Consider the following 19,107-nt stretch of genomic DNA (forward strand, 5'->3'; position numbering starts at 1 on the left):
AGTTTGTTTTGAAAAAAGAGCAACTGTTAAACAATTTCATAAGCAAGCGCATTTGATAGACATTCGTAGCGCCCAATAAACTGCTCTGGGAACCATGCCTCAAATACGAGAAAATGAACAGGTGGTTCCCAGACCAAGTCTCGAATGACAATTGGTCTGACGTTAGCCAGGCAAGGTTTACCTGCTGCATTTTTTAGAACAGAAAATATTTTACCCAAGTTATGTCAACGTACAATAAAATGACTCATCATTTTATCCAAGTTTGCCAATTGCAGTAGGAGTAAGGTTCGCTGTCTTTGAAGAGCGCTTCGCTTCTCTGCCGTAGATTCATACCGAGTTTCACACCTATTGTGGTGTTCTTTTAATTTGTCAATCCTGGCCTGCAATTGTTGAACCAAATATAACAATCAGTGTACCAGAAATTATTGTTTAAAAAAAAAAAAAAAAAAAAATGCAAATGCAATACTACAAAAAGGTTGATAAATTAATTTGGATTTAAGTAACCTGGAATGGTCTATTACTTCAGACAGACTGACACTAGGGATGATAAGATTTTCATGTTGAAAATGAATTTCTTTTGTTCTGTACACCAGTACTTTGAAACAATAATGAAAACGCATCACAAACCTTTTAAATGTAAATATGACAGGGTGCCAGCAAAAAAATGCAGGTTTGGAAACCAGACTTGTCTTTGTTACGGTCATGCGGTATGGATTAGTTATTCGACTAAAGTCAAAACACCATGTATCCACATTTTCTTTGTGTAATTTCAAATTTAAAGTACAGAACATGAGAAATGCTTTAGTGTCCATACTTATGTGGGCCAATATTATGCTTGAAGTATTAGTATAGCAACACATAGATGTAGAAGTGACGTTTTTGGGCTATGCAAGAGTATAATTCAATGTTCATTTGACTTTGGAACCAGACACTGGAAACTTTGACAATCATGAATACATAGTGCAGATCCACAAACTGACCCAGTCTGGGGCTCTTATGCACTTACCTTCGAGCGCTCACTCTGCAAATTATCATCTGCAAGAACAGCATAATTTGTTAGTCCTTATTTATACTTTTCACTTTCCTTACACAATAACTAATCAATCAGTCTAGAGTTTGAGACCTGCAACAGTGATATGTCTGATGGGGTAGAGGGACAGTTGCTTTTACCTGAGACGGGCATGTTGGACAGGGTGTCCGTGCCAGTGAAGTGTGTTTTGGGAAACCACACAGATGGCAACAAGTGAAATATAGTAAGAGGGCATTTACACTAAGAAAAACATGGGACATCCTTGCAGGGGAGGATTATTGTATGGAATAATGTATTTGTAAAAGAAAACTGGACAAATGACTCACACCATGTTTTTAGCCTTTTCTGAAAATAGTGTTTCACATGAGCCTAGCTGTTTTTAATAGAAATAATGACTAGTTCAAGTAACCAGTGCAGTGAAGAGCAGATGACTGTCAATACGAAGGTGCAGTGAAGGGCAGATAAGGTGCAGTGAAGGGCAGATAAGGTGCAGTGAAGCCCAGATGACGGTCACTGCGAAGGTGCAGTGAAGGCCAGATGACGGTCACTGCGAAGGTGCAGTGAAGGCCAGATGACGGTCACTGCGAAGGTGCAGTGAAGGGTAGAAAACTGTCACTGAAGTAGTACTGACAAAGGCACTAACATAAAGAGAACAACTCTAGATTTTAGACATGGCCCTTGCTTTGTAAAGTTGCTACATAGCCACTTCATCTACTTACCACCATGTTTTACTCTTCCACTGAAAATCAAAAAGAAAAACCTTTGCAGACTCATTGTACTCAATAGTTTGAAACTCTGCCTGCTGCGGTGACAGTAGTTTCCCTCGGTACTCCACAACAAAGTCGCCTCTGAATATGAGTTCAGTGGCAAAAACACCTCGGCCTAAGACAAAAGAAAAAGAGGATTAAATTAGCAGTTGGTTGCTCAGTGGTAGAGTGCATTCATTGTGTGTACGACGTCATTGGTTCAAATCCCAGCTGCTCCCCAGGTCGCCGTTGCAAATGAGAAATTGTTCTCAATCGGCCTACCTGGTTAAATAAAAGGTAAAAAAAAAAAAAAAAAAAGTTTTTTTTTTATTGATAATGTTTATTTCATTCATAGATATTTTCCAACAAAACTTACTTCATCTTCTTCATATATTTAATTTATAAAACCATGATGAAAAGGATGAAGAATCTTATTTCCTGCCCCATCAACAATAATAATAATAATAATAAAAACACAACAACGTCAATGCATGACGATAACAAATGAAACAAACTAGAAACCAAAACATCAACCTAAAACAGATTCCAAAGCAAAAGAAAACCATGATCACAACCATCATCATCAATTTCTATAAGTTTTCATACAAATCCATTGTTTTCTCTTTAAATATTTTTTTAAACTGATATTTTTGCATTGCTTTAGTTCATTTTGTAGAGAATTCCAAACTTTCACTCCCACCACTGAAGTACACATTTGTTTTGCTGTTGTCCTTACAGTTTGATACCTAAAATGTCCCTTTCTTCTTCCTTCATTTTCTATAAGGACAAACAAGTGTTGAAGGTCTGTGGGCAATACTCTATTTTTTGCTTTAAACATAACAATAAGTGTCCGTAATTCTACCAATTCTTTAAATTTTAACAATTTAGAGCCAAAAAATAAGGCATTTGTGTGCTCTATAATTTTACAGGGAATAATCACTGTCAAACCGTTAGATTACTGCAATCAGGCTGGGCTGAAGGAAAAAATGGTATATCATGTCTAAAAGCTGTTGAATTGTCAGTTCTAATATCCCGGTACTAGCAACCACCATTGTGCACTGTGCCCTTGAGCAAGAGACTTGATCACTGCAGGCATTTCACTGATTCCAACTAAATCATATTAAGGAGTTTAACATTTACCTTTAAAATGATTGATAAAACGCTGCTGGAGACATGGTTTATCAATCCCCGCTTGGATATGGTACTCCGCATCTTGGATTGGTCGAAGTCGTCGTCTTCTCTCCATGAGTAAAAACCTAAGTAGCAAGAGACATAAGTTTAAATGCAGTAAATAACCCATTGCCAATTGTATGACAAAGTAGTTCTTAGCCTGTCAGATATAACAAAATAATAAGCTTTATATGGTATAGTTGGGATTGTATTGCCTAAATTGCAGTCAAGCGTTTTCTTAAACTACCAGTGAAATCAATGATTTCAAGCATTTAAAGATGTTTGAAGTTGTTCTACGACATAAAACACCTATACAGTAGGTCCATTATAATGTTTCAATAATTTAAATGAACATTCAGTTATTTAAAAATGGTCTAATTAGTTTTACTACAGATAATTAATGTACCTACCCCTTATGGCAGCTTTTCTCCCGCTATACAACCTAACCACGCTGTAGTGCGGAAGTGCTATGACAACAGATCCTATACTCTATTTAACTTGCTATTTGTCATAGTAGTCCATCCTAACATACAAGCTAACTACTGTAGTGTGCATATCATATAAAACATACATTTATCGATTATCAATCACATTTGTGATTAAATTATACAAAACACGCAAAAAAAATAGGATTTATGGCATGCATTAAGTTTCAATCGTGCCTATCTAATAAGTCGGTTAGCTTGGTAGTGGTAGTTAGCTAAATAGTTTCCATTTACATTGCACGTGTATAGGCACGTTAGCAAACTAACGTTATCTAACATGATACTGACTTAAAGCTGCGGTAGGGAACTTTTGACGCTCTAGCGGTTAATAAACAGAACTGCTTGCTTCTTGCGGAAGAACATCGTAGCCGGAACTACTTCTCTCTGTTTATGTCTATGAAGAATCACAAAGGTACTGGGTTACTCCGCCGTGGTATCCCCGAAGCAATCTAGAATAGTCCGAATATAAACACTTATTATAGGTGCACCCTAGTGATTCAGGACAAGCTAAAAACACGGTTTGGAAAATGGATTCATGGTGTACTCGCGTATTATATACATTTTTCTACATTTTGAACACAAACAAAGTTACGGAGTGGTCCGTAACTGCAAATGGCAATAGGACCACTGGGAGGAGCCAGAGGAGCTTGATTTTTTTCACAGATTATCTGTCTCATATTCTACTGTCAGGACATAATGACAGGTTTAACAAATATGTAAAAAAATATATTTAAAAAAAAAGTTACCTACTGCAGCTTTAACGCATGTGTATTCCCAAATCTAAAAAAGCCTGTAAAACATGTTCATAGACAGCAGAGGTGGGTAGTAACGAGTTACATTTACTTCGTTACATTTACTTGAGTAATTTTTCGGGGTAACTAATACTTTTCGGAGTATAGTTAAAGATGGGTACTTTATACTCTTACTTGAGTAAATATTTTGGGAAAAATCTGTACTTTTACTTCGTTACTGTGGGCGACGCTCCTCTCGTTACTTTATCTTAATGCAATAAATGTTATAAATGCTTCAGTTTATTCCAAACGCGCCGTCTACTTTTCTCTTGGCAATGAGCGATGCCCATTCGCGAACGATTCATTCTTTTGAGTCAATTCTTTTCAAAGGCTTGATCAAACCAATTGGGAAACGAGTGTATTGGTTCATGAATCAGTTTAAATGAGTCGTTCAGTTCCCTGCCACGCGCTGAGCATCTGAAGCGGTTCACTCAGAGTTGTAACGTTTAAGATCAGCAGCGTTGAAAACGTGGCTGTGGAACTGCACTGAATTGAAAGCAAATCTGCAAAGGCTATTATTTGCTTGCGATGGAGATCCTTATTAGATGAACGCGTGTGCTGTCTACTGTTTAACAGGTAATAACTTGGCCTACATTCGATTACAGTACACGATACCACTGTGCCATTAGTCTGTTGAGCTTTTGAATGCAATGGCCAATCAGAGGAGTTCAGATGAGTCATCGCTGAAATGCCGGTACTTCCTTCACTCGCTCACTGAATGGAGACCTCTTTCTGGCGAATTCTCTCGTCAGAAACAACAAAGTGCAGATGTGTGTACGAATCTATAATTAAGATATTGATTTCAGTGTTAACAGTTTCAGTGATTTTAATGGGAGTTTCTGAGAGTGATTGAAATCTAGACTGTCAGTGAAAATGATTTTTAATAATGTAAATGTTATTTACTCTCTTTCTGAACAATGAAAGATTAGTAGCAATATTTATATCACATTAACATTCAATGTTAAATTCACATTTAATATAAAGTCAGTCGTATTAAAAATATGTTATGGCATGACACCTATATCTGTTACTTAAGTAAACAGACAGGGTTTTATAATAAATTGGAGTAAAGGCTGATGAAATATATACATGTATACACACACACATAACATACATTTTATCTATATATCTAAATAAAAATAGGCTCCGTATATACAACCCAAAGTAACTAGTAACTAACTACTTGAGTAGATTTTTTATCCGATACTCTTTTACTCTTACTCAAGTAACTATTCAAGACTAGTACTTTTACTTGAGTAAATATTTCTAGAATTACTTTTACTTTTATTTGAGTAAAGTTTTTGGGTACTCTACCCACCTCTGATAGACAGATACTTTATTGATGTAAGGACTCTGTTTGGGATTTAGAAAAACTTAAAGATATGGTACAATATATTGTTTATGTATACACGGTGCCCCGCACAAGGCATGCAGGAAAAAATATAATGAAAATTCATGAAAAAGTCATGAAAATATAATAATGTTATTTTTTATTTTTATATTTTTCCGGGAGCTTTTATAAAAATAGAGACATTATCATTAATTCTAAATGTGACATATAGGCATGGCTACAAATAAACAGAAACAGACACGACTGAAAAAGCAGGCTATTTTCATAAGCGTTTAAATAAATAAAATATAGATACATTTATTTCTGTGTGATTAAATTTTGAGTCCTGATAAATTAATTCATTATGATCAATGTATCACTTGTTCTATAGTAAAACATTGAAGCTTTTGGAATTGAATATTTTAAAAAGCATGCAACAAATGCCAGGTTAAAGGCCGTGCTTTAGTGACGCGGAGCTTCAGGCCCTGACGGTGGAAACCCTGCGCTATTCTGGCATCGGTACTACTGGCCCGAGACTATTAGCCCCGCCTGGCCCATTTTAAGCTCTGGCTCACACTGGCCCAACAGTGGAAATGCGGCTACTCACTACAAGAGGCTCCACCAACACTCCATCAAGAATACACAACCCATTCTCACTCCAAAGGCGTCAAAAACCGAAGCATGGTCAAGCGCCCCTAGCGTCACTTTTATGACGCCAAATGTGCCTCTCGGCGTCGACTATCGAAGCACTACGACCTTCATTGCTTTCAGTGGGAAACTTTTGGCGTCAGAATTCGACACGAGGACATGAGATGTTTATCGCTATGAAATCACGTTCAAGAAGTCTCATTCAGCACACATCGCGCGATACTTGCTATCAGTTCCACAGTTTGGGTGAGTAGTCGTATATACGCTCTTTTAATGCCTTTTATCAAATGTATTCTGTCTTCTTTATTAATCAGATTAGTGCCATATGTTTAATCGCTGTATTATATCGGTCGTCCGCGGCTGTCTTTGAGTTTCATTGCGTTTAAATAAATGAACACAGCTGCTAATTAGTGTGATTAAACTCTATCTGTCACGTGACGTGCCATAGACCTTCGATCCGTTTTATATTATTATTAATTTCAGGATCAATGATGTAAGTTGTATTTGTAGTAAAATCATGGTAATCACGACACAATAATAAATGAAATGTGAAGTTAAAACACAGTAAATGGGACATTAGTAACTGTAACTGTAGTTTTACTATGATATATTAATAATCAATACAACAATACAATAATCACCAAACCAGCTATGTTTGTATCACTGTAATGCTAGTGTTTTTATGTGCTTTTATATGACAGATATCACAGTAATCATGTGTTCTGTACCATGCTTTTAATACCTTTTAATGTGAATCCAAAAAAAAAAAAAAAAAATCAAATTAAAAATAAATAATAAAACATGTATTTTTCCATCTTGCAGTTCATTCATATCAGTTTATATATATATATATATATATATATATATATATATATATATATATATATATATATATATATATTTTTTTAAACATATATATATATATATATATATATATATATTTATTTTCATATATATATATATATATATTTATTTATTTATTTTCATATATATATATATATATATATATATATATATATATATATATATATAAATATTTTGCTCACAGATCATTATTAACATTCTGTATATAATTCAATTTTATTTTCTCTCCCCTTTTTTATTATTTATATTTTTAGCTGAAAAGACGTAAAGGCAGTCAGCCCAGTGGTGTTTCTGGAGAGGGATTCCTTCAGAAATGGAGAAGACAGAAAGCTGCGGAGGCAGATATTTGCAGCAGTAAGTCTGTGATAGTTTGTCTCTTTTATCAAAAATTCCTGCTGTTATAATTTGTACAGCATTTGTTGTTTCTTAAACTGTTGCACTGTCCAAATACCCACACTTGCCATCTTTCCACTTGACCACTTGATTACTTATTTGAAGTCTTTCCTGTATTTGGCCTAGTGTTCAAGTGAGCATGATGACCACAAGTGTGTGTCAAACTTTTCATGACCTGATGACTGTGTTTCCCAATCCTGATCCTGGAGAACCCCAGCACTGCACGGTTTTGGCGTCTCTCTTATCTGCCTTGGAGTCTTCACTGATGAGCTGATGAGTTGAATCAGGTGTGTTTGATCAGGGAGACATCTCAAATGTGCAGTGTTTGGGTTCTCCAGGACCAGGATTGGGAGCCACTGCCTTATGGGACACTTATGTGTTCAAAGAGATTTTTAATATCTAATTATCAATATTTCACATACTGTACATTGGACAGCTTTCCGTGACCTCTTGTGAGATCTCGGCAAAAAGTCTGACGATTTATTCCAAAACATGATGCATGATGGGATACACTAAGCTTTGTATAGCGCTCCGGAGCAGTATTGGAGAGGTTTAGTGTGTGTTAAGGACGCTGTGCTTTGGCATTATTAAGACCGGGGACAGTCTCGTTCACACACTGTCACGTACACACACTCTCAAGTGGCCAAGACTGCAAGTGTGGGTATCTGGACAGGGTCAAAGTCTTAAAAATGATCCCTAAACACATCACAGTCTTAATAATCCAGTTTAACACTTGTATGATATTGTACAAGCCCCAGGACTGTCTCATCTGACACTATCAAAGAATTCATATGACTATAGCTTGTTATTAATTACTTGCTTTCAATAATGGATTCATTTAACATTTAATTATACAGCATCTTTACAGAGGTGTAATGTACAAGCTGCACGTAATTAATAATATGTCCTTCCTTCTGTCTTACAGGATTTTTTCCAGATAATGCTGTTCTTCTTTTTCAGGTCTAAAATATCAAGCTCAACAGCTCACTCAAGAGCCAACCCTCACAAACCTTCCTAAAACCTAAAAGAGCTATTACTGAGTCTCAGCGAATCTTGCCATGATCAGCTCTTCCCAGGTACATTTGTTTAGAATATTTTTTAATCAACATTTACTCATCAAATGCTCTGGTCTGAATCTTACTTTAAATTAACTTAATTATGTTTAATGAGCAATATTAATTGCTCAGAGAGTAAGTAGAGATTTTCTTGTTTCACAGAAGAGAAGGAAGACCAAGGAAATGATTTGCTCAGGATGAGAAATGAAGACGGCCATCTTGTGCTCAAACAAACAGAAGTCCTTTGGTATGTGTGTGTTGAAGCAATGCTGTGTTATACAACATTTTATGATGATCTCTCACAGAACTGGTCATGTCAGCCTTGATTTCGTTTTATACTATTACAATTACAGCATGTTAGCAAAGTGTGACTGGACATTTTTAATATTATGTTTTTAAAAACACACCACCTGTTTTAAAAGCAGACAAGTATCATGAAATTGGTTTAGTTGATATAAACACCAATTGACATTATTTCATTGTTTTATAAATGTTATGTTATAAATTGTGAATTGATAGTGAATTGGTTTGAAGCCAGGCCTTACACTGCACCGACTAAAACACATTTGTGAGAGAAGTCAGGAACTTTGGAGAAAGATTCTAGAGGGAAAAAAAACACATTTACTGCAACAATAGATGAATTCTAGAGTCTCTGAGAACTACACATGCTAATGTCTCATGAGCAAGACCTTTGCTTCTGTAACTTTTTCTTAATTCTTGCAGAATGACATATTTATTGCAGTATTTTTATTTGTACAGATGATCTCATCAGCCAAATGAGGGGTTTTGACCAAGTGATGCTCTTGAAAGGAGTGAAAGAAGAGGATGTGGTCAATTCTCTTCAGAGAAAAAGCTTCTCAAAAGGTCTCAAACCAGCTTGAAGAATGGTAAGTGTACAGTACTACAAGGGTCATAGTTGCTCACACTGCTAAAACCACACAGAACATAAGCTGCGCTCTCTGTCCATTAAACAACTTCTTCTGCATTGTGTGTTTCACTTTGACCAGGTCTGGGATGTTAGGACTGAGAGATCCTCTGGCTGAGAACAAGCTACACCACATCAGTGCTGGACATCAACCACAAACTGTTTCCAGACACGAGAGAGGATCACAATGGGGAGATGAAACCAGTTTAGATGTGATGAAAGGAATCATTATTTTCTGGAACAGTATCACATGTCTTATATGTATCACATGATCTGTATCACAGTTGACTGGATGGGACTGTGTGACTTTTAAGGACATTTCATCACTCATCCGTGGGAACTGATTTATATATGAGGTTAATGTATCTTTGATGATAATTATTTTCATTGAATCTTATTTGTCTTGATGCTACTTTATCAACTTTATAGTCTATGCTTCAATAAAATGAAATTGGTGAATATTGTGTTCTGAAGATTCTTGGTAAATACATCATTTTACTAGGTAGGCTCATATGTGTTTATTTTAGACTTGGAAAAACGACATATTAATTATTGGGATTATTTTTTTATTTAAGACATGAACATTTTTGATCGGATTAATAACATCTGGGACATCAGTACACCAGAAAGTATTTTTTTTATATTTTAGTAACAAATATGCACATTTTTTGTGAAATACAGGGAGTTACAAGATTAATTATTCTGCATTACAAGATGGTGCCATGGGCTTTATTGTTACAAACACTTAAGGGATAACTGAGAATGTAGCAGGAATGATCAACGTGGATCTTGTACTGCATTAAAACCAAGAGCACGCACATTACTGATGTCCAGCACCTGAGGAGCAAGATACGGGGGTGAGGAGGACATTTTTACACTGATTTTTGCTAAATAGTTATATATAATGCTAATATATATATATATATATAAATTAATATTCTTAGCACTGCATGAATTTGTCCTTGTGTAATAGTGAAGTATCACAATGTGTATACATTGTCCTTGATTACTGCTTTACAGTGGGGAATAGATAATGGCAAGTTGTTGCAGGTTCATCCATTATATTTCTTGCCATTTACTTCAAAAATCAAAGAAATAATCTATTATTTTCATTATTAAATCATTTCTTTCTAATTTTTCCATGTTTCATCAGATGGCCTCACAATGTCCTGTCAAAAGGTATAATAGTCATGATGAATAGAATAGAAAACAGAGGACTGTGAAAACTGTCAGATATAAATGTGACTCAGCTCAGTATGTTGTTCATGATGAGGAGAATACATATATGTAGGTTTTACTGCCCTGCTACCCCCAGGGGCCCAGTAGCACCCCCCGGAAGAGCCCAAAACTGTACATTTCAAATGGCTGTAAATCAGAGTGCAATTAACATATCAAAGAGAAAATGGGCAGGATTATTACTTATGCTATGCTGATAAAATAATGTTGAGCTCAGTTTTCAGAAATAAGTGGAAAGCTGGCATAAAAGCATTTTAAATATTGCTCACTGTAAAATACCACATTTCAGCCTGCCTCTCAAATATATCACAGATGTTTGCACAATAAACATATTTAGATATCCAGTTTACCTTAAAATAAATAATTTATTTAGTTTCGTTAATAAAAAGTTTTAAACTACATTACCCACAAGCCTCCGTCGTTCTATCTATAGAAAGGCAACACTAGGGGGCTGTTTTTTGTAGTTCATTGAAGTTATGCTTAGGGTTAGGATTAGGATCTCGCTAGAGATGTCATTTTTCTCAAGATAGCAACACTTCATTGTTGACTTAATATATTACTAATGTGATGATAGGAGCAAAACATACTTTTTAACATGATGCGCTGTTTAATATGGGTTAAAAGATAGTCCAACCACAGACTGTCCTGAAAAGTCATAGCCAATGACATCTAAGCTGAGCAGCAGCGTCACACTTCCTTATCCATGTATGACAGATGTCTTTCGTTTTTCGGCTGAAGGGATAGATTCGGTTAACAATAGATTAAGCTTGCTACTTATTAGATTCGGTTTTATTAACGTCTTCACCTTCCTCCGTTGTTCAGCTTGACAAACATTGGGCAATATTGATGTGCACATGCCCAGCAGTCGCAGTTGTATCCAACAGATAGATTCCTCTCATTAAATATAAGACACATTTTTAAGATTTGTATATTTTTTTTTTGACCAAAGACAAATATATTTACTAATCAAATGACGTGCTTCTAAAATTTACATTGTATATTACATTGTGTTTTAAAGTTAAAATTGTTCACATTTGTGTTTCTGTGATTTACCATTCTCTACCATTTGAACTCTAGGAATAAAAACAGAAATTATAAATTAATGAATGAATGAATGAACAAATAAATACATAAAGCATAATAAACATGCATATTTTTGTAAGGATCTTCCATTATTTATTGATATGTCAAACTCATTTAAAGACAACATGCCCAAATTACTACACTGCGTCCTCTGTCACCAAGCTCGTTTTTGCCACCATAAAGAATAAAAAGGCAGTTATGTTGTAAACATTAACTATTTTCAGTATGCAAATGAAAATGCTTTTATTAAAAAACAAAACAGTAAATACAGTATGTCTTTCAGAGAACACTGGAAAAAGATCAATTTTATTAAAAAAATTAAATTGACCAAAATGTTATACAACACAATGTAAATGTTTCAAACTCACAAAAAAACACCATGAAGACATGCATGTCAAGTGTGCAATATCATCTATAAAACTCAATCAGCACAGCATCAAATAAACACTGATTGTCTGAACAATGGAAGACAGAGAAAGTGTTCAGGAAAACAAACACCTGCTAGCTTTGACAATAACATCATGAATTCACTTCATGACTGGAGCTAGGGGATGACTGTGTATGAATATCTCCTTTACTAAAACTCTTAATTAAAGTCTAAAAAGTTCACTGTATGAAGCTTGAAAAAGAGAACAAAATGCTTTATCAATACGAAAAATACTATTTTTAACTATTGTTTTCATCACTGGTTCTGTAATGTATTCATTATGAGCTTATAAATAAAACAAAGTTGCATCTTCTGCAAAAATCTAACCACTGCAAAGTCTAATCACTGATCCAGGGACCATATCTGTGTGTGTGGGGGATAAAGAGTTAACGAGGTGAGTCCTTGTGCGTGATGGAGAACTGCTGTGTTATCCTCAAACAATCCTGTAAAACAGAAATATTACATTACATTCAACTTATACATTACACTGTGTTTTGTTTAGACCATAAAAGCAGCCTCTGTAAAGATGCTGTAAAATTAAATGTTAAATGAATCCATTATTGAAAGCAAGTAATTAATAACAAGCTATAGTCATATGAATTCTTTTGATAGTGTCAGATGAGACCGTCCTGGGGCTTGTACAATATCAAGTGTTAAACTGGATTATTAAGACTGTGATGTGTTTAGTACAGTATGTGAAATATTGATAATTAGATATAAAAAATCTCTTTGAACACATAAGTGTCCCATAAGGCAGTGGCTCCCAATCCTGGTCCTGGAGAACCCCAACACTGCACATTTGAGATGTCTCCCTGATCAAACACACCTGATTCAACTCATCAGCTCATCAGTGAAGACTCCAAGGCAGATAAGAGAGACGCCAAAACCGTGCAGTGCTGGGGTTCTCCAGGATCAGGATTGGGAAACACAGTCATCAGGTCATGAAAAGTTTGACACACACTTGTGGTCATCATGCTCACTTGAACACTAGGCCAAATACAGGAAAGACTTCAAATAAGTAATCAAGTGGTCAAGTGGAAAGATGGCAAGTGTGGGTATTTGGACAGTGCAACAGTTTAAGAAACAACAAATGCTGTACAAATTATAACAGCAGGAATTTTTGATAAAAGAGACAAACTATCACAGACTTACTGCTGCAAATATCTGCCTCCGCAGCTTTCTGTCTTCTCCATTTCTGAAGGAATCCCTCTCCAGAAACACCACTGGGCTGACTGCCTTTACGTCTTTTCAGCTAAAAATATAAATAATAAAAAAGGGGAGAGAAAATAAAATTGAATTATATACAGAATGTTATATATATGAAAATAAATATATATATATATATATGAAAATAAATATATATATATATATATATATATATATATATATATATGAAAATAAATAAATATATATATATATATATGAAAATAAATATATATATATATTAAAATATATATATATATTAAAATATATATATATATATTAAAATATATATATATTAAAATATATATATATATATTAAAATATATATTAAAATATATATATATATATATTAAAATATATATATATATATTAAAATATATATATATATATATATATATATATATATATATATATATATATATATATATAAACTGATATGAATGAACTGCAAGATGGAAAAATACATGTTTTATTATTTATTTTTAATTTGATTTTTTTTTTTTTTTGGATTCACATTAAAAGGTATTAAAAGCATGGTACAGAACACATGATTACTGTGATATCTGTCATATAAAAGCACATAAAAACACTAGCATTACAGTGATACAAACATAGCTGGTTTGGTGATTATTGTATTGTTGTATTGATTATTAATATATCATAGTAAAACTACAGTTACAGTTACTAATGTCCCATTTACTGTGTTTTAACTTCACATTTCATTTATTATTGTGTCGTGATTACCATGATTTTACTACAAATACAACTTACATCATTGATCCTGAAATTAATAATAATATAAAACGGAATCGAAGGTCTATGGCACGTCACGTGACAGATAGAGTTTAATCACACTAATTAGCAGCTGTGTTCATTTATTTAAACGCAATGAAACTCAAAGACAGCCGCGGATGACCGATATAATACAGCGATTAAACATATGGCACTAATCTGATTAATAAAGAAGACAGAATACATTTGATAAAAGGCATTAAAAGAGCGTATATACGACTACTCACCCAAACTGTGGAACTGATAGAAAGTATCGCGCGATGTGTGCTGAATGAGACTTCTTGAACGTGATTTCATAGCGATAAACATCTCATGTCCTCGTGTCGAATTCTGACGCCAAAAGTTTCCCACTGAAAGCAATGAAGGTCGTAGTGCTTCGATAGTCGACGCCGAGAGGCACATTTGGCGTCATAAAAGTGACGCTAGGGGCGCTTGACCATGCTTCGGTTTTTGACGCCTTTGGACTGAGAATGGGTTGGAATACAATTCATGCCAACAGCCCATAATATAACTGCAAATTTAGCAAGATTTCACATGATAAAAATATTTAGCTGTAGCTTGATGTACATAATCTCTCCAAACAGAAGGTTATAATGAGGCACATTCTAAAACGCTTAACGTGAAAAATGCTGGGTCATTCTTCTATTGCGGTGGCAAGTGATGTCCCTCTACTTTACTACAATTGGAATAAACTTTAAATACCAATAAATTATAAAATGTTTACATGTTGCACAGATGCAAAGACTCACATTGTACAGTGATATTAACAGGATGATATTTCTCTCCAGATTGAGACTGACACCAGTACACTCCAGTGTCTGATGTGATGGTGGAGCTGATAGACAGGATCTCCATGTACAGTGTTCTCCACACTGATGATGAACAATCTTCCAGCTGTTCACTATCTGTGTATCTTCTCACTCTCCATCTATCAGAGTTACTCTGGTCCTCACAGCTCAGAGAGAGAGAGAGAGAGAGACAGATGTGAAGTGTTGAGTTCTGCTGGGACTGATGATCAAAGAGACTGGACAAGAAACATCTGATATTTTTCAATTATAATAAATAATATACAAATAATAAAAAGTATATATTTTAATTAGGTTTATTTCATTATTTTCCTTTAGGTTAACATATAATATTAATAACAATTGTGTTTCATGACAGTCATGCTGCAGTTTCACATATTGTGAAATAGAGAGGAATTTTGAATTTTGAAACTTACATTGTATATTCATAGTATGCTCTCAAAACACCAAGGAAAATTTTATTCTGTATGTGACACCAGATGCATCTATCATTGTCTCATGCACATTCATTCTGTGAACTCACCTTTGACCCGTGAACCTGTTTGTTGTTGTACCTTGTTTTATAGGCTGGTTTTCCTCTCTCTGCTCTGCACACATAAACTCCTGTGTGTTTTAGAGCAGCAGAACTGACAGTGTAGTTTCCTCCAGCTCCTCTACTGCTGTCTGAGAGCAGCTGATAATGACTGTTGATTTCTGTAAAACAAGAGCATCTGATTTGACCCTCATCAATTACTTTACTCGGTCTAAACCAATGCATTTAGGATATTTATACAACGGCTAAATAATGTACCATTGAGCCATCCACTTCCCCATACACTGTAAAAAATTACTGATGCAAAAAGTTGTACAAATGAGGAAATACATGTTGGCTCAACATAATGGTTGTGTCAAAAAAGAAAAATATGTTTGGTCAATGATTGCATGATTTCCATGAATGTACTACAAAATGTTCATCAAGAGAAAATAAATAATTGTGTTGAGAGAACTTTTAACGTTGCACAAAAAATATTATGTTGGCCGAGCAAGAGGGAACAGCGTCAATCGTCTGAGCATGCGCAAAGGAGTTCTACCAGGTGCAGGCAGCAGGCTGGAGTGTCCCCCACCACGAGTCACGACATTGCACTGGTGAGTACTTTGTGCTGCGAGTTAATGAGCAAATTTAGGTTAAGAATATATCGATTGTCTATCAACAAAGTTTGAAATAGCTTTATTGTGAGTACCTACAGTGATTAGCAGTGCTGGAAAATAACATGTTTAACTCATAAAGCTTAGCATTCCTTTCCAACTTTTCCAATGTGATTTAAAGTCGACCCTAACGGTTAAGCATGACATGTTCCCGTTTAATATTTTTAATGGTCAATATTTTCAAATTCCATTTACATTTTGTCTTATGATATGTATGATAATTGACTGTAACAGACAGCTAGTCTTGACAACTTGTGCTTTTGCTATACAGAGTGACTGATAATTTAGGCTAATGTTAGTTCTAACAGTTAGTTGGCATTCAAAGCACGTGTGCCTTCGTGTTAGCAGCTAGTACTTTGCACAAAGCTTCCTTTTGCAAGAGTGAAATAACATTTCAGTCCGATAAAAATAAATAAATACAAATTTGTGCTAACACGAAAATGAATAGCTGCTAATGTTATCAGATTTGTAAGTTGTTTAACGTTATCAGTTTGCCAAAGGTGACATGTTTCCGTTTAATATTTTTAATGGTCAATATTTTCAAATTCCATTTGCATTTTGGCTTATGATATATTTGATAATTGACTGTAACAGACAGTTAGTATTGACAACTTATGCTTTTGCTATCACAGAGTGACTGATAATTTAGGCTAGGAAATAATTTGCTTTGATTTTAATTGTTTGCTTCTGAATCTTTCATTACCCACGGGTTTGTGCTGAATTCTTCCGCATCTACCGTATTGACCTGAAGTCAGCCATTCCTGACATCGCTGGACAATCACACCCAGGGGTTGCTAAAGATGTACAGAGCCAAAGCAAGACAGGGAAGGTGAAACAACTTGGATGAACTTCTGGAACAACTGGATGCCCAGGTATGTTAATCATTTCTTTGTATAAAATATAACAGTGTTAAACAGTGTAACCTAATTTTCTGATACCTGTGTAAGAGAAGAAACTGCCAACAGCTCACTGCTCCACAAAAACTCAACATTTTAATTTCAAGGTCTCTGGCAGTTGAGTTGATACTTTGTCTTGTGACATTTATCCAATGCGTATTATGTGAGCAATAGAATTACATCATATGATCAGAATTTGTCAAAAAGCTTCCATGTATACTTGATGTTGATGATCTACAATACAAGTTCAAATCCCGCAAATACATAATATAATGTATGCCATATATGGCGTTCAGAGATGATGGCTTATTTTTTTGCTTGTGGGATGCCACACGTATTGTTTACTTTATCTTATTTACATGGAGTGTACATGGAAACTCGGTGAGATTTTGATTATGGTGCTAATTTATTGTTTCAATTGGTATGGATAACAAAATAGGCAAAGCAGTCAACTTCCCTGTTTATGACCTTGAGGTCAACATGTATGCATTAGAGAGAAATATTTTGGTGTAGTATTAAGCTGTTTTTCTCCTATCATATAGCTCCGTTTGACCAGCACCTACATACTGTGCAAAATTGACTCATTTCACCATTGGTTAATCTTGATCAGCCTCATGAAAGTCACCTGACGCACTTTTGGTCGATATGACTGAACAAAAAACAGCCAACGAGTACACAGCATGTTTGAGATCTATTTTAGGACTGTTAGAAAACCACTCTCAGTATCTAACCTAAGTAGACTCTGGGAATGTTATTCCAACAGTCTTAAAGGGATACCCCACTGACATTCTTCTAAATATCTTCCTTTCTGCTCAGCAGAAGAAAGAAATTCATACAGGTTTGAAACAACATGAGGGCGAGTATATGATGACAGAACTTTCATTTTTCGGTGGAGTATCTCTTTAAGGGATCTGTAGACTTGCTGCACTTGTTAGCTGATTATCCCCCGCAGATTGTAATCTTAATGTATTTCAGGTAACTATTTCATGAAGTTGGTTGAAATGACGCCCAATGGTGAAAAGAGTAGGTGATCCTAAACTGTTGGTAGAGTATATGTGTAACCTCTTTGTTAATTAAGTGACTTAAAAATGTCTTATTGATGGTCTTTTTGGCAGACCACACATCTAACTACTTATAGAAGGTCTTCTGTTCTTCGTGGTCTTCCACTGTACTTGAGAGAGCCAGCTTCAATTTCAAAGACTATTAAGGTAATTAATTTGAATATCTTCATTATGGTCTTACTGTTTGTGATGCAGTAGTGATTGCATAAGACATTATGCTTTCAGTCTGACACTAAAAGTCATTTATTGTGTTTCACAGGATACTGAGGCACTGGGGCCACACACAAAGGCCATGAAAATGGGGATCCTGGAAGTGACTGACAGTTCTACCAACTCGGGACCATATCCCACAGTGGTCGATGTGGCTGTAGTACTTGAGGAGGAAGTTGTCATGGACAATCTGGGAGACTTCACAAATGCCCTCATGATGCTTGTTTTGGCACTGTTTGAATACTTGTGTAATATTTTACTTGAGCCTAACAGGCAAGTTCATATGTATTTAAATAAATACATAAAATCTTCTTTATCAAAGCACAGTGTGTAATTTATTTGAAATAATGAAAAATAGACTATTTTGACCAAGATTAAATATTTAATACAACATTTTATTTCAATTTGGGTCTGCTTGCTGGCCCAACAAGCTATGTTTAGTCAACAGAAAATATTTAATTGACACAACATTATATTTCAAGTTCCGTCTACATGCAGGGGTAGTCAGCACAGCACAAAAAAGTTGGTTTCCGCAACTTAAATTGGGCCAACTAAAAATTTTAGGTGCAACGGGTCACTAGAAATTTTTATGTTGGAGAGGCATATTTTTTTTTACAGTGTAGGCACCCCACTGCAGGCATTACATTCCCACAAGCCTTTGTCCGATTCATCACTGTTAATTGCACACCTGTTAATTGCACTCAGCTGTCCCCACTTTCATCGTTTTCACCTGTCCATATATACCCGGTCTGTTTCTATCTGTTTCATGGA

The 19,107-nt window shown here is 35.1% G+C and overlaps 2 long non-coding RNA genes across 2 annotated transcripts; one reads left to right on the plus strand and one right to left on the minus strand.

Moving 5' to 3' along the window:
* Nucleotides 1-308: 308 nt before the first annotated feature.
* Nucleotides 309-1,222, minus strand: LOC113053555 (uncharacterized). The gene is made up of 3 exons (XR_003277245.1): nt 1,171-1,222; nt 1,007-1,035; nt 309-380 (listed from the first exon to the last, which is right to left on the minus strand). It is a non-coding gene; the product is annotated as an uncharacterized LOC113053555 (long non-coding RNA).
* Nucleotides 1,223-16,703: 15,481 nt separating this feature from the next.
* Nucleotides 16,704-18,699, plus strand: LOC113053547 (uncharacterized). Its single transcript, XR_003277244.1, has 3 exons — nt 16,704-17,041; nt 18,181-18,273; nt 18,386-18,699. It is a non-coding gene; the product is annotated as an uncharacterized LOC113053547 (long non-coding RNA).
* Nucleotides 18,700-19,107: the final 408 nt, after the last annotated feature.

This window comes from Carassius auratus, chromosome 3 (assembly GCF_003368295.1).
Source record: "Carassius auratus strain Wakin chromosome 3, ASM336829v1, whole genome shotgun sequence".
Taxonomy (NCBI): Eukaryota; Metazoa; Chordata; class Actinopteri; order Cypriniformes; family Cyprinidae; genus Carassius; species Carassius auratus.